Raw genomic sequence first — 12941 nt, forward strand, 5'->3', positions numbered from 1 at the left:
AAACACAAACATGAACAACATAACCCTGCCCAGCCCCAGACCCACCTGCTCATACCCCCATCTCCAGCATCACTCTCTGCCACATGGCCTCAAACTGCACCATTTTGTTTCTCTCCATAGCCCACACACTGTCAACATTTAGATAATAAAGCATTTGACCTTTCCATTGTGTTAACGACAGAGGATTGGTTGATTTCCAGTTTTGAAGTATACGTTTTTTCAAGATGATTGACAAGAAAAGTATTGTCCAGCCCATCGGGTATCTCACTGCACCCTCATATGCCATGTCTTGAAATAGGCTCATAGGCGGGTTAAAAGTGCATTTACATTGTAATACTTCTGACAGCCAACATTCTAACTCCGCCCATAACGTTTGGACTTTACAGCATTCCCAGAAGGTATGGATTATTGAGTCATTGTTCATTTTACACTTAAGACATGACTCAGCCATTTTGCTGTAGGTTTTATATTTTAAAAATCTATACATTAGTTCATAGTGGATTATACGTACATTATATGCCTTTAGATTTTCATGTGGACCAACATATCTGTGAATTCTAAAAAGCTATCCAAGGATTGTTCCATAGCGTTGGTATGTAGGGAGTGATATTGATTCTTCCATATTGTTCTAATGTTCATAATTATGAAGTTGTTAATGTTCTTTGCTCCATCCTTTGAAAACAGACACGTGAAAAGATTGCACCTCTTCATTATGTAGAATGCACCTCTTCATGATGTACCCATTGTTCCTCTTTACTGCATTTAACTATACATCGCAAGTAAAAGCCTTGGGTGGCGAGTTGATACAATTTAAAGTCTGGAAGGTTAAAACCACCCTCAGACTTAGGAAGATGTAAAACGCTCCTTTTTATTCTATGAGTTTTATTAGCAATATAAAGTTTGTTATGACCGAGTATACTTTTTTAAAGAATATGTTCGGTGGGGTAATTGGTATTACTGAGAATAACTATAAAAACTTTGGGAGCCATGACATTCTGAAAAGGTTTATTCTACCTTTAAGATTTATGGGAAGATTGTTCCATTTAATTAGAACTGCTTTCATATTGTTAAGGAACGGGATAAAGTTATCTTTATATATTTGTTTGTCACTTATTAAGCATCCTATGTATTTAAAAGACATGTGGTCCACTTAAAGGATTGCTGTATAATTATTATTTATATTTTTCCTATTGCCATCATTTCCTTTTTTCCCACATTAATTTAGAGATTTTATTCTATTCAGAAAATATTTATTTTCAAGGGGGGCATTGAGCTTTCAATATTGGTCAGGTATATCAGGAGATCATCTGCAAATATGTTTAGTTTATATTCATGTTTACCAATACTAATACCTGTCTAATTCTTTCTGCAAGCAGTTCAATTGACAGTGCAAACAGGAGGGGGAAAGAGGACATCCTTTTCTTGTGCCTCTTTCTAAATCAATTTCATCAGATAATGTATTATTTGTGTATATCTTTGCTTTAGGACATTTATATATTTTTATTACATGTATTATTTCAGCTGGAAAGTTGAAAACTTCCAAAGTTGTGAATAGAAAATGCCATTTAAGATTGCGTATTGTATTAAACTAAAACATGTTCTTGTATTTGTTTGTAAGTGTCTATTTTTAATAAACCCTGTTTGATTGATATGTATCAAGAGTGATACGACTTTTGCTATTCTATTGCTTATGAGCTTTGTCATTATTGTCACAATGTATTAAACTTATGGGTCTGTAATCAGCAGGGGACTCTCCAGATTTTAATATAACTGAAATAACTGTTTGATACATGGAACTAGGAAGCACTGAATTGAGTGAGGTGTTTTGTCATTTGTGTTAGTAGGGGAGCTACTTTGTCCCAAAATGTTAAATATTATTCTATGGGAAAGCCGTTCATTCCTGGTGCTTCTCTCCGTATGAATGTTTTAACAGTGTCTAATATTTATTTTTGGGTCATCTCTGTTTTTATTGAATATTTTGTCTGCTGATAATTTATTCAAGGTAGTTGAGTCTAAGAAGGCTGTAGGATCAGTCTGTCTGTTGTTTAATTCATATTTATATCGATTGTAATTATATATATTATTAAATTATATAATACCAAAAAGGTATCTGCTATGGTTACAAGCCAAAGAACTCTAATATAGAACTTTTTGTTTTTAGTATTTATGTAACCTATGTCATTGTAGCACGTTTTGAACTTGCCTCTTTGTTTGTTAGTACATAGGGATGGAGAGGAAATGGGTCGGTGGAGAAGAGAAGAGGTTATGTTTCATTGTTTTTTGGCTTTTGGTTGTACAACAATTTGAAATATTTGTGAAATATCTGGTAGGATTTGTAGGACGTGATTTGATACGTTGTTTGGTGCTGTGTTGTTTATGTTGCTAAGTATTGTAGCTACCTACGGTCAGTTTAAAATGAGACCAAGAGAAAGATTTCCATCTCACATCATAGTTTTGGTATACTGTAAATGGAGAGGAAGACTTTGTTGTTAGGCGTAATCAGCTTTTTAGCATCCTACAACAATCTGGTGAGACCACAAATATACTAAAGACAGGAATAAGAAACACACAGTATTTTTATCTATTTGAGGCGCGTCATCTCCTAGCTGAAATGATCAAAGCATGTTAACAACATACATACTTAATTTGTCAGATATGTTTAAAGGCCCGATGCAGCCATTTTTTGTATCAATATTACAACTTTTCATTGTAACAATGAAGTACCTTACTGTAATAGTTGTCCAAAAAACTAAAATAGTTTTTAGATTTTTTTTTTCTCAAGCAATACTTTTTCTAGGACTGTCTGGGAGTGGTCTGACTGGGGAGGGGAACACTGAAAACTAGCTGTTATTGACAGAGTTTTTAAACTCTTTGTTATTGGTCTATTATCCAATTTATCGACTGGTGATGTCAACAGGCAAGCCAAAACGCCCGCCCATGCAAACCTTCTGATTACAAGGAACTGTGTAGATTGTACTTTCAACCAGCAAGTATGAGGAAATAACACTGACCAACATTTTTCACACTTTTAGAGTGTTAGTTTTCAGATGTTTTACGATATGAAACAAAACACAGAAGGAAAGGTGTTTTTTAATGCACTGGGCCTTTAACTAGAACATTTCCACCAAATCTTCACTAGAATACTTTATAATTTTCACTTTGAGTTTACTGTAAATGTAGTATGTAATATGAGGGCTCTATTGTACTTATTGCTCACGTTCATGCCTTATGTGTCTTTTCTATTATTTTGTCTTTTTAGGTGGAAGTTTCTATTATGTGCCTAGGTGTGTCCAACTCCCATCTCTGAGGAAAAGGTATCAAAGGTCGCTATACCATCAACCACAAGCAGAAGCTTCTGAAGGACTCTGGGACATCCAATCTCTAACCTCCATACTGTAACAGTCCACAGATCCCTGAGTAGATAAAGCCGCCACGCCATTGGACGAGGACAGTCACTCTAAAGGAGCCAGATAGCACTGCTAGCCAATCAGCTGATGGATTCAGCCAGGGTTGTGAGTGGCATAAATGGAAGGGTGGACATCTTCCCACAGTTCCTGAGGGTACAGAACCAGGGTCACATGACCCAGGTCAATAGCACCCAGGAAGACACGCGCAAGAACAGGAAGTACCCGTGCCAACTGTGTGGCAAGCGCTTCCGCTTTAACAGCATCCTGTCGCTGCACATGCGCACGCACACAGGCGAGAAGCCCTTTAAATGCCCTTACTGTGACCATCGGGCAGCACAGAAGGGCAACCTCAAGATACACCTGCGCACTCACAAGCAGGGCAACCTTGGGAAAGGCCGTGGCCGGATCAGAGAAGAGAACAGACTGCTCCATGAGCTGGAGGAGAGGGCCATCCTGAGGGACAGGCACATTAGGGATAGTCTAGGTGGTCTGCCCCAGCCACCACGACCCCACATAGCCCAGGCCCAGCAACCCAAGCCTGCCTCTACCACCACCCAGCTCCCCTTGACCTTCACAGGTTCTGGCCCTGTAGAGACTCAATCACTGCGATCCACTTCCCCCAAGATGACCATCACAGGCCAGGAGGATCACACCCAGGCCCAGCCTTCTGCAGGCTTCCGCTGCTCCTTCTGCAAGGGCAAGTTCAGGAAGCAGCAGGAGCTAGAGCGCCACATCCGGATCCTCCACAAGCCCTACAAGTGCACCCTGTGTGAGTTCGCCACCTCCCATGAAGAGGAGCTCATCAGCCATGTGGAGACGAACCACATCGCCTCCGAGTCGGCCCAGACTCAGAGGCCCGCGCTGGGCAGCGGTCGGGGCGTGAAGCACCCTGGTGGGGAGTTCCCCTGTGAGGTGTGCGGTCAGACCTTCAGTCAGGCCTGGTTCCTCAAGGGACACATGCGAAAGCACAAGGACTCGTTCGAGCACTGCTGCCAGATCTGCAGCCGGCGATTCAAAGAACCCTGGTTCCTCAAGAACCACATGAAGGTCCACCTCAACAAGCTGGCTGCTAAGAACAAGCAGCTCCCTGCTGACCAGGGGGTATCTGTCAGCATGACTAGTGTAGCCCAGGATGCCCACTACATCCACCTCTACTCCCAGTACATCTCAAGCCTCAACAGCAGGTTCCTCTCCGCTGAGAGAGCAGGCCATTCAGAGTTCCAGCAGATCTTCGCCACAACTGGCATTGGGATGAAGGTGAAAGAGATGCTGGGTAGGATGCTGGCACCAGGACATGATTCAATGACTGAGGGGGAGAATAATCGCTCTTTGTTGGGCTTGAATAATCTGGTGCCTCCTCTGACTGCCAGCAGCAGGGAGTATCAACCTCAGGCTTCTGCCAACAAGGGAGACAACCTCAATAGCTACCCAGGCTGGCAGGTCATGGCACCAGGACCGGCTGTAGATGAGGGAGACCTATACACAGCTAAAGAACAGCAGCGGGCCTTCCTGGCTAAACGGAGGGTGTCATTAGATGAGCGACAAGCGTCTGTCAGCGACCCAGAGAACCAGGCTATTAGTAGGCCTAGCAGCCCAGGACTGAGCCATGTCTTGCAGGGGAGCCTCATAGGACCATGCTTCTCTCAGACTGGCAGTACCCAGGATGACAGCAGCCTCCCTTCCTCCCCAGTCTCAGGTACAAAACCGTCTTTCCTTACATAGTGGTTGCAGATGGTTTAAGACATTGTTGTTTCTGTTTTTCTAAATGATTTGTTATAGATCTATTTATGCATTCTGTATTCTATGGTCAATATTTTACAGTAACTGACATATCCTCAGTTCCAGGGTCAAGGTCAAATAGATGACCAGCATATGGTGACTTCAATGGGAACACTTATATGGAGAGGATGTTTGAGAACTTCCATAAATCGGCCATATGTTCCAAATGTATACCATTTGCTATCCCTCCCATCATGCATAGACTAGAATGGAACACAACTGCACTGTTCCATTAGGAGATAAAACTATGCCTTTGGCTAAACTTCACTAATCTATTCAGGTGAACTTGTCTTGAAGCACAGGGTCAGTACAGCAGCATATCCATACAAAAAAATATAATCAGTAATAATAAGGACTTTCTTTGCTTATTAACTTTAATGTTGTCATGTTGAATGCTAGAGATAATTAGCCTCTGCTATTTTATATCAGTCCAATTCCAACCCCTTGCCTTTCCTACGGGGCACAATATGTTAATGCATGCCATCTGGTGTTTTTAATGATTTGATATATACCACCTGGTGATTTTTATGATTTGATATACCACATGGTATTTTTATTGATAGTCTTCTGTTCCACCTGGTGATTTTGATGATTTGACTCCCTGGGTGCATGCTTTTCTTGTCATGGCATCCTGTTAACACATTGTCTGCATTCTAGCTGCAGCTCGAGTATTTTCACATAAAAATATAAGCTTCCTCATCTCCTCCTTCTCTTAAAATTCTGGATATTTTACAGACCTGGGTTCAAATGCTATTTGAAATTCTTTCAAATACTTTAGCTGTTTTCGATTGAGCTCGCGCGTTGCAATGGAACCAATAGAAACGTCCCCAAAGTGCAAACGACCACCAGGCACCTGAGCACTCTAGGTAGACTAAAGCAAATACGCAAACTATTGGGAATGTTTCAAATAGTCTTTGAACCCAGGTTTGATCTTCTAGCAGGGTTGGTGAGAGTCAGTGTCTCTGACACGGTTTTGGGGGATTTGATCCACTGTTTCCCCAAATGAAGGCCGTGAAACAGAGATAAATGGATCAGGTCTAATCTTGTTAAATGTTTTGTTGACATATTGTCTACTTATACTTGTATGCACATGTAAATACCAGCATTTTAAGGGTAATCCTGCCACAGCCCTTTACAAAATAGCTACAATCTATGGTATTTTCAGCTTCTCCTGCTTCCCCAGTCCCCAGCCAATACTACAGTCCTATGTTTGTAAAAGCTAGCTGAGAATGAATCGGAGGAAGTCTGGGCTGCCACGTTCGGTATCAGAGTGTAATTTGAGTCGATATTAAGCATGGAAACTAATTCATTTTAAAGGTCAGGCGTCAGTGCTTCTTTAAATGATGGATCCCGGCTCCCCTCTCCTCATCTTGTTCCCCTAGTTCCTGTGTAATGGAGGACTCACTCAGGGGCTTAAGGACTGCATTGTTTTGCTCCGACAATATATCCCCGAGACCTCTGCAGCTGCTCCCCATGCTCACAATGACAGACTAATTAACACAATCACACACTGCTGGCCCCGGCTCAACACGCAGGTCTGCTGCGGGACAGATAGGTAAATCCTACACATATGGAGAACATACAGGCACTAAGTGCAAGTCTTGATGAGGGGCTTTAGGAATGGGATAAGTTTGCTGCGCCTGCTAACTGATCGAGTGTATCTCGATGGGCTGGAGTATTACAGTGGCTGGAGGAGTTCTAATTCAGGAGATGTTGAGGAATTATCATTGTTGCCAGATGTTTCAGCTTGAGACACATTGATTAGGCCTGAATAAGTGGCTGTTTTATTCCTATCCAAAATGGCTGGAGTCATGAAGTTATACTGATGTTTCCAATATGGATAGCGGATACAGTTGTCAGAGTTAACGACTGCTTTACTAGATACAGTAGATGCAGATAAAGTTGTCCAAATACAGTAGTGATACAAGTGTCAACATGTTAGATTATGGTCTGTTTACTCATATGGATACTAGCTAGTGTTGAGAATGGTGTTCTTAAAATCTAATCAAGACAGATGAAATACTCTAATTCTAATCTTAGATTGTGAATAATGACTCGTTTAAAAAAAGATAAACTAATGGGAGTGCTTTAGAGGCCCCTGACCTACATCAGAGCGTCTGGATTTGAATTGGAAACATAAACATGCCTGAAATCCTCTGACAGTTATTCATTAGTCCTATTCAAACTCTTAACCCCAAGGTCAATGTGCATGTAATGATTTCGTCCTCACTTAGTCTTTGTTCCTTTCCCCGGCCTTCACGCTACTTCTACCTTATACATGTTAACACGTTACGAGTGGTTACGGAGAGACAAGGAAGGATCATGTTTAGGGGGATAGAAATCAGTGCAACTGTATTTAATCGTTCTAACTTCTAGTTCCATCTGATGATGCTTAAAGGGATAGTTCAGAAAAAACATCTACATTTGTAATTTCACTGAACAATCCCTTTAAATGTGTACAATAGCAGGGTTTTTTTAAATGCACAAACTGGGCCTATACAAGTAGATTTGAACACTACTGATTTCTGATTTGTAAACCGGATTACCTTTTGGCTTGACTTCCCATTCTCACTTCTGTCCCTTAATCCTCTTTTTAATTATTATTGCAGATAAGAGGTATGAGGCTCAAATGAAGCTCAAAATGCTTGTTTTCCTAGACGCTGATAAAAAGATTTACCGTGGGAGTTGTGAACACCTGCCTTGAAATATTGTTCCACGTCTCCTGAATGCCATTTGGCTTAATTGACTTGGAAACGTCCCAAATGCGTCATTGACAATGTGGTCTAATTAATATTAATAATATATGCTATTATAAACATCAAAGAACATCTGGTGCACTTATTTTCTCCCCAGCAGTCTTGTGTCTTATCCTCTCAGATGGTTTCATCTTAAAGCAAACCACTAAGGTTTATTCATTTAGGTGTTTTAGTTTATACTGCATGTATACTTTTATAATAGAACAATAATGCGTGTGCGCACACTCGTGTGTGTGTGTGTGTGTGCGTGTGCGTGTGCGTGTGCGCGTGCGTGTGTGTGTGTGCGTGTGTGTGTGTGTGTGTGTGTGTGTGTGTGTGTGTGTGTGTGTGTGTGTGTGTGTGTCCGTATACATGGGGGGTGAATACATTGAATAAAGAATGCATTTCCATATGAAATGAATCACTTTCCCCACCAGCTGGATGCTTTGCCACAGCACATTATTTGAGTTCTTATTTTGCATTTCTAATCGCAGGCTGTATAACTCATATGCACCACTTCATTGTATGATCCTCTGTGTTAGGTGAGAGAGGCAGGGCCCTGTAATGATACAGTAATTGGAGTTTGGTTGATCAATCGAAGCGCTAAAGTTACTCTCGCACATAATGTGGGCCTCAGCAGTGTAAGTAAATCTAAAACTGATTAAGTTAGCATGAACAACACAATTACAAAGATGGCACCCGTCCAAAGACAAGAGAAAAGGGGAGAGTCGGGTGTTGAGTCTTTGTTTGGTTTTGCTGCTCTGGGGGGTATTAGCGAGCAAATGTGTTTATGAAAGAGACAGTGGCCAAAGATAAGGTCACATATGTCTGTGTTCTGCATTTTAGGCCTGCTGGTAATTTCATGGTAATGTTTTTTATTTATTTTTATCCGCAACAAGCCAGTTTGGTGAAAATACACTACTGGTGTGAAAATGTGCATATTTTCATCATGCAAATGTTTTAATATTTGCATGAAAATCTGTCACCAATTGGATAGAAACCTAGCTAGTGTGTCTGTCTGTCTGATAGACTGCCGTTAAGCAGTAGGAGTTTTTTTTGTTACTGGACCCACTGGGCAAAAACTGGTTGAATCAACGTTATTTCCACTTTATTTCAGCCAAAATTTTCAATGTGAAGACATTGAATCAACTTGGAAAACTGATTGGATTTGCAAAAAGCCATCAAGGTAAGGGAATTTTTACCTAAATCGAATAACGTGGTAACATTTTTTGTTATTCACGTTAGTTGACAACTCAATCTAATGTAAATCAAAACTATACGTTGAACTGACGTCTGTGCCCAGTGGGGAGACAATGAGTGTGGTGTTTCTGAGGAGGCTCCTTGCCTGCTCACTGTCCTGGCTGGACACACACACACACACACACACACACACACACACACACACACACACACACACACACACACACACACACACACACACACACACACACACACACACACACACACACACACACACACACACACACACACACACACACACACATAGTGTGTAGTTGACTGTGTGTAGTTCAAGGTCATTTATATGTGACTAGCAGTGCTTTCTACCTCATTATTAGTGTGGGGCTTTATGATCTGCTCCATTCAATTCATTTATATTCCTCTCTCCTCTAGCTATATTATGTCATTTAAAATTATAATATTTAAAGAAAGGCTCTTTAAAAATAAAATAATGTATCATTAAATGATGGATGGTGTTAGTATTAAAGTTGGAGACAGCATAACAAACAACTCTAGATCATTAGAGATTGACCTCAGGGAGAAATTCCTCAGGGTCAGGTCTGATCTGGGGTTGTTATAAAATGTATATTTCAGCCAAGGGGAAGGAATCATTGTTGTAAGTCAGATATTAGTCCATTAAAGAAGAACAATAAGGCATCAATATGCATAGAATTAAATGAACAGCGCTGGGCTTTATCTCGCCATCCCAGACGCCACATCCCTAAAAGACACAGTATAATATATGACCTGACCTTCAAATGCCAGGAGAGTGTTAGACAATAAACTGCCAATATTTGTGGCTTAATGGCGGCGGATGACTTTTACAGTAATTGGAATGGCACCGAAACAGCTGGGCTGCTTAAAGACAGAGGAATTGAAGCCGTGTGTCTCTAATGGCATACTACGCTCTATATACAGCACGACTTTTGACCAGAGCCCTGGCCAAAAGTAGTGCACTATATAGGGGATGTGGTGCCATTTAGGACACAGACAAGGATCTCTCAGACAAGCACTAACTCAAAATTGTGGATGTTTATGTAACCCTATAGGATAGGCTGTTGTTACACAGCTCAACCTAACATGACACATGGTGGGAAATGTTCATGTATACAGAATCCATATTAGGACAGGTACACAAATGACTTTAACACAAGCTTCATGGACATGTGACTTTGTCCTAATATGAACATCGTACAGGTGAGACGTCAATCCAAGTTGCTAACCAAGTTCATGGGGAAAAGCCAATAGTAGAATTTTCCTCACTCTGCGAAAATGAACTCAACCAAACAATGTTCACAGAAAGAAACAAAAATGAACTCAACTGAAATGATCTCTCGTTGCAGAGAAAGAATGTTCTTTTTGACTTGGAATCTCAGTTGGTTGCTTTCGATAGAATGGGGCCCTCTGTCTGCAACATGTGCACCTCTTTCATTTAGAAGATAGCTACTACAGTATGTCATTATAAAGAATCTTATTTGCTGCTAACATCTTTGAGTATATTCAATGCGTATGGTGCTCTGCACTCCATACTGTGCGATGATGCATTGCTTGGGCTGATTACAAGCCTGATTTACTGCAGAGCACAACTTAAATCATTCAACTCAGTATTGTGTGGCGCTGCACACATGGTTCATGTTCAGAAATGGCGACTCTATTTACACACACATTTCCCAAGTTCAAAGAGATGATCCAATCGCTCAGGTTCTTTAGGTTGTTTTTCACTCTGCCAATGATTTAGTTGTACAAGTCAGACAATTGTCTCTAATATAGCACATACTGACAACTATCCAGAGAAACATGAATGTGAAAGATTGGTAATCGAGACTGTCTGATTTAGGCTGTGCCGTTGTTCTGTCTTGTAGCTCTAACAGGTGAGGAGAAGCCCTACAGCTGTCCCCCCAGTGACTACACCAGCCCACAGTCAGTTTCTCTCAGTTACCGTCTGGAAGGCTACCACCTCCACCACCACCCCCAGTGGAACCACGACACCAGGGACAACATAGACCCCTCGTCCCCACAGACCCCCAGCCCCAAGGACCAGTGCCCTACTTCTGGCCTCTACAGTGGGCTGGAGGATCCTGATGAGACCAGGAGAAACCCAGCGACTCTGCACATGGACAGGCTAGCACCCAATCTGCCTAACCCTTCAAACCTGCACAAGGCCTATGGAGGACCTCTAGCTATGGAGGACAACAGTGTGAAGCCACAGGGTCTTCATCAATCCATACAGACCTTCATCAATGGCCTGACATCTAGTGTTCTGAGAGGGGACAGAAAGAGGAGGGCAGGGGAGGTATGGTCAGCACTCGGGGGGGAGGACAGGGGAGCTCTGAGGGGGAGGACCGTGTTGGAATCAAGGGGAGTGACCGGGACAGTGAGGGGGAGACAGGTACTGGTGGCTCTGCAGTCACACCCAGGACCAGGAAGTCCCAGTATGAGCCTCTGGATCTGTCTCTCAGGCCAGACTGGGTGCTGTCGCCTCAGGCTGGCTCAGCCCACATGGACAGATCTCAAGGGGGATTGACTGGGTTATTCCAGCAGCACAGCAGTGTGTGTAATGGCCCCCTCTCCTCCAAAAGCAACAGGCTCCAGGCACACAATGGGCAACACACGGCTGAACAGTCAGAGATTGGATCTGGCACTGGTGACCTGGAGATGCCCACAAGGCAGGACGACCAACACAACTATGACTTCTCAGCTCACAATGAGGATTGTGCACTCAAGAGCCATGTGTTTAACAAAGTTGAGGAAGAAGAGGAATTCAACAAGCTAAGGATAATGAAGAGTAGCAGCAGCGAAGCACGGCTGAGTGAGAAGATGACAGAGATGATGGTTGGCCGTCCCCATGGGTCCAGTGAGGACCCTCAGTGTCCCCAGGAGAAGCAGGGCCAGTGGGGCAGGTCGGTCATCCAGCCTCTCCTCTCTCCTCTGGAGCTGCTGAAGCCAGTGCCGACTCCTCACCACCACCTCCACAGAAACCTCCTGTCAGTCCTCCAGTCTTCCAGTGACCAGAACCACATGCTCCTCAACGGCCATGCAGCTAGCTTGAATGGTGGCGGTGGAGGGCCCATGGAGAGAGCAGAGACTTCAGGTGAGTGCCTCTCTACCCCATGAATGATGTCATCTGTACCTCTTCCTCCTAATCTTCCTCTTTCCCCGTAGTAACTTCATATTACATGAGCATTCAATGCCATCTAGTGGTCAAGTAGTGATCCTGCCTCCTTATAACATCATATGCCTTTCCTATACGATCCTTTCCTATATGTTGGGATCTTTAGAACACTGTTTCATTAGGTAGATAGGCTTACCTCAGCAGACAACGTGTCAGAGGAAACGGTTGCACTGTAGTTAGTTTAAACATTTTTGATTGTGATTCTCAGAAGGACTAAAACAAGTGTAATGGAGTCATAGGTGTGTGGCACTGATTACATCCCCACTTAGTGGAAGATACAATTTCACCATCTGATCAGTAACAAATCACCCAGGCAACGGGACCCATTTGATGGAGTGGCGTAAATCTTGTGTGATACGCCTGCAGAGAGCAAGATTTAATCACCTGGCTCTCTAGAGAGATCTTTTAGACAGCTGGGATCCTTTGATATTAGATGCATGTAATATGCGTGCAACTCGAAACTCTGTCATTCTGATCCATCTGATGCAGAAACACAATATGAAACACAATATGCTCTTATAAAAGACATGAAAGTGCCTGTCAACTCTGTTTTGGGCACAACATCTGTTCTGTTCTTGTGTGACGCACAGCTTTCAAAAGTGTACAGTA

The 12941-nt window shown here is 42.4% G+C and overlaps 1 pseudogene; it reads left to right on the forward strand.

The window, feature by feature from the left end:
• The first annotated feature begins 224 nt into the window (after positions 1-224).
• Positions 225-12941, forward strand: part of LOC135524976 (zinc finger protein 536-like) — a 28041-nt pseudogene continuing 15324 nt past the window's right edge.

Source organism: Oncorhynchus masou, chromosome 31 (assembly GCF_036934945.1).
Source record: "Oncorhynchus masou masou isolate Uvic2021 chromosome 31, UVic_Omas_1.1, whole genome shotgun sequence".
Lineage (NCBI taxonomy): Eukaryota > Metazoa > Chordata > Actinopteri > Salmoniformes > Salmonidae > Oncorhynchus > Oncorhynchus masou.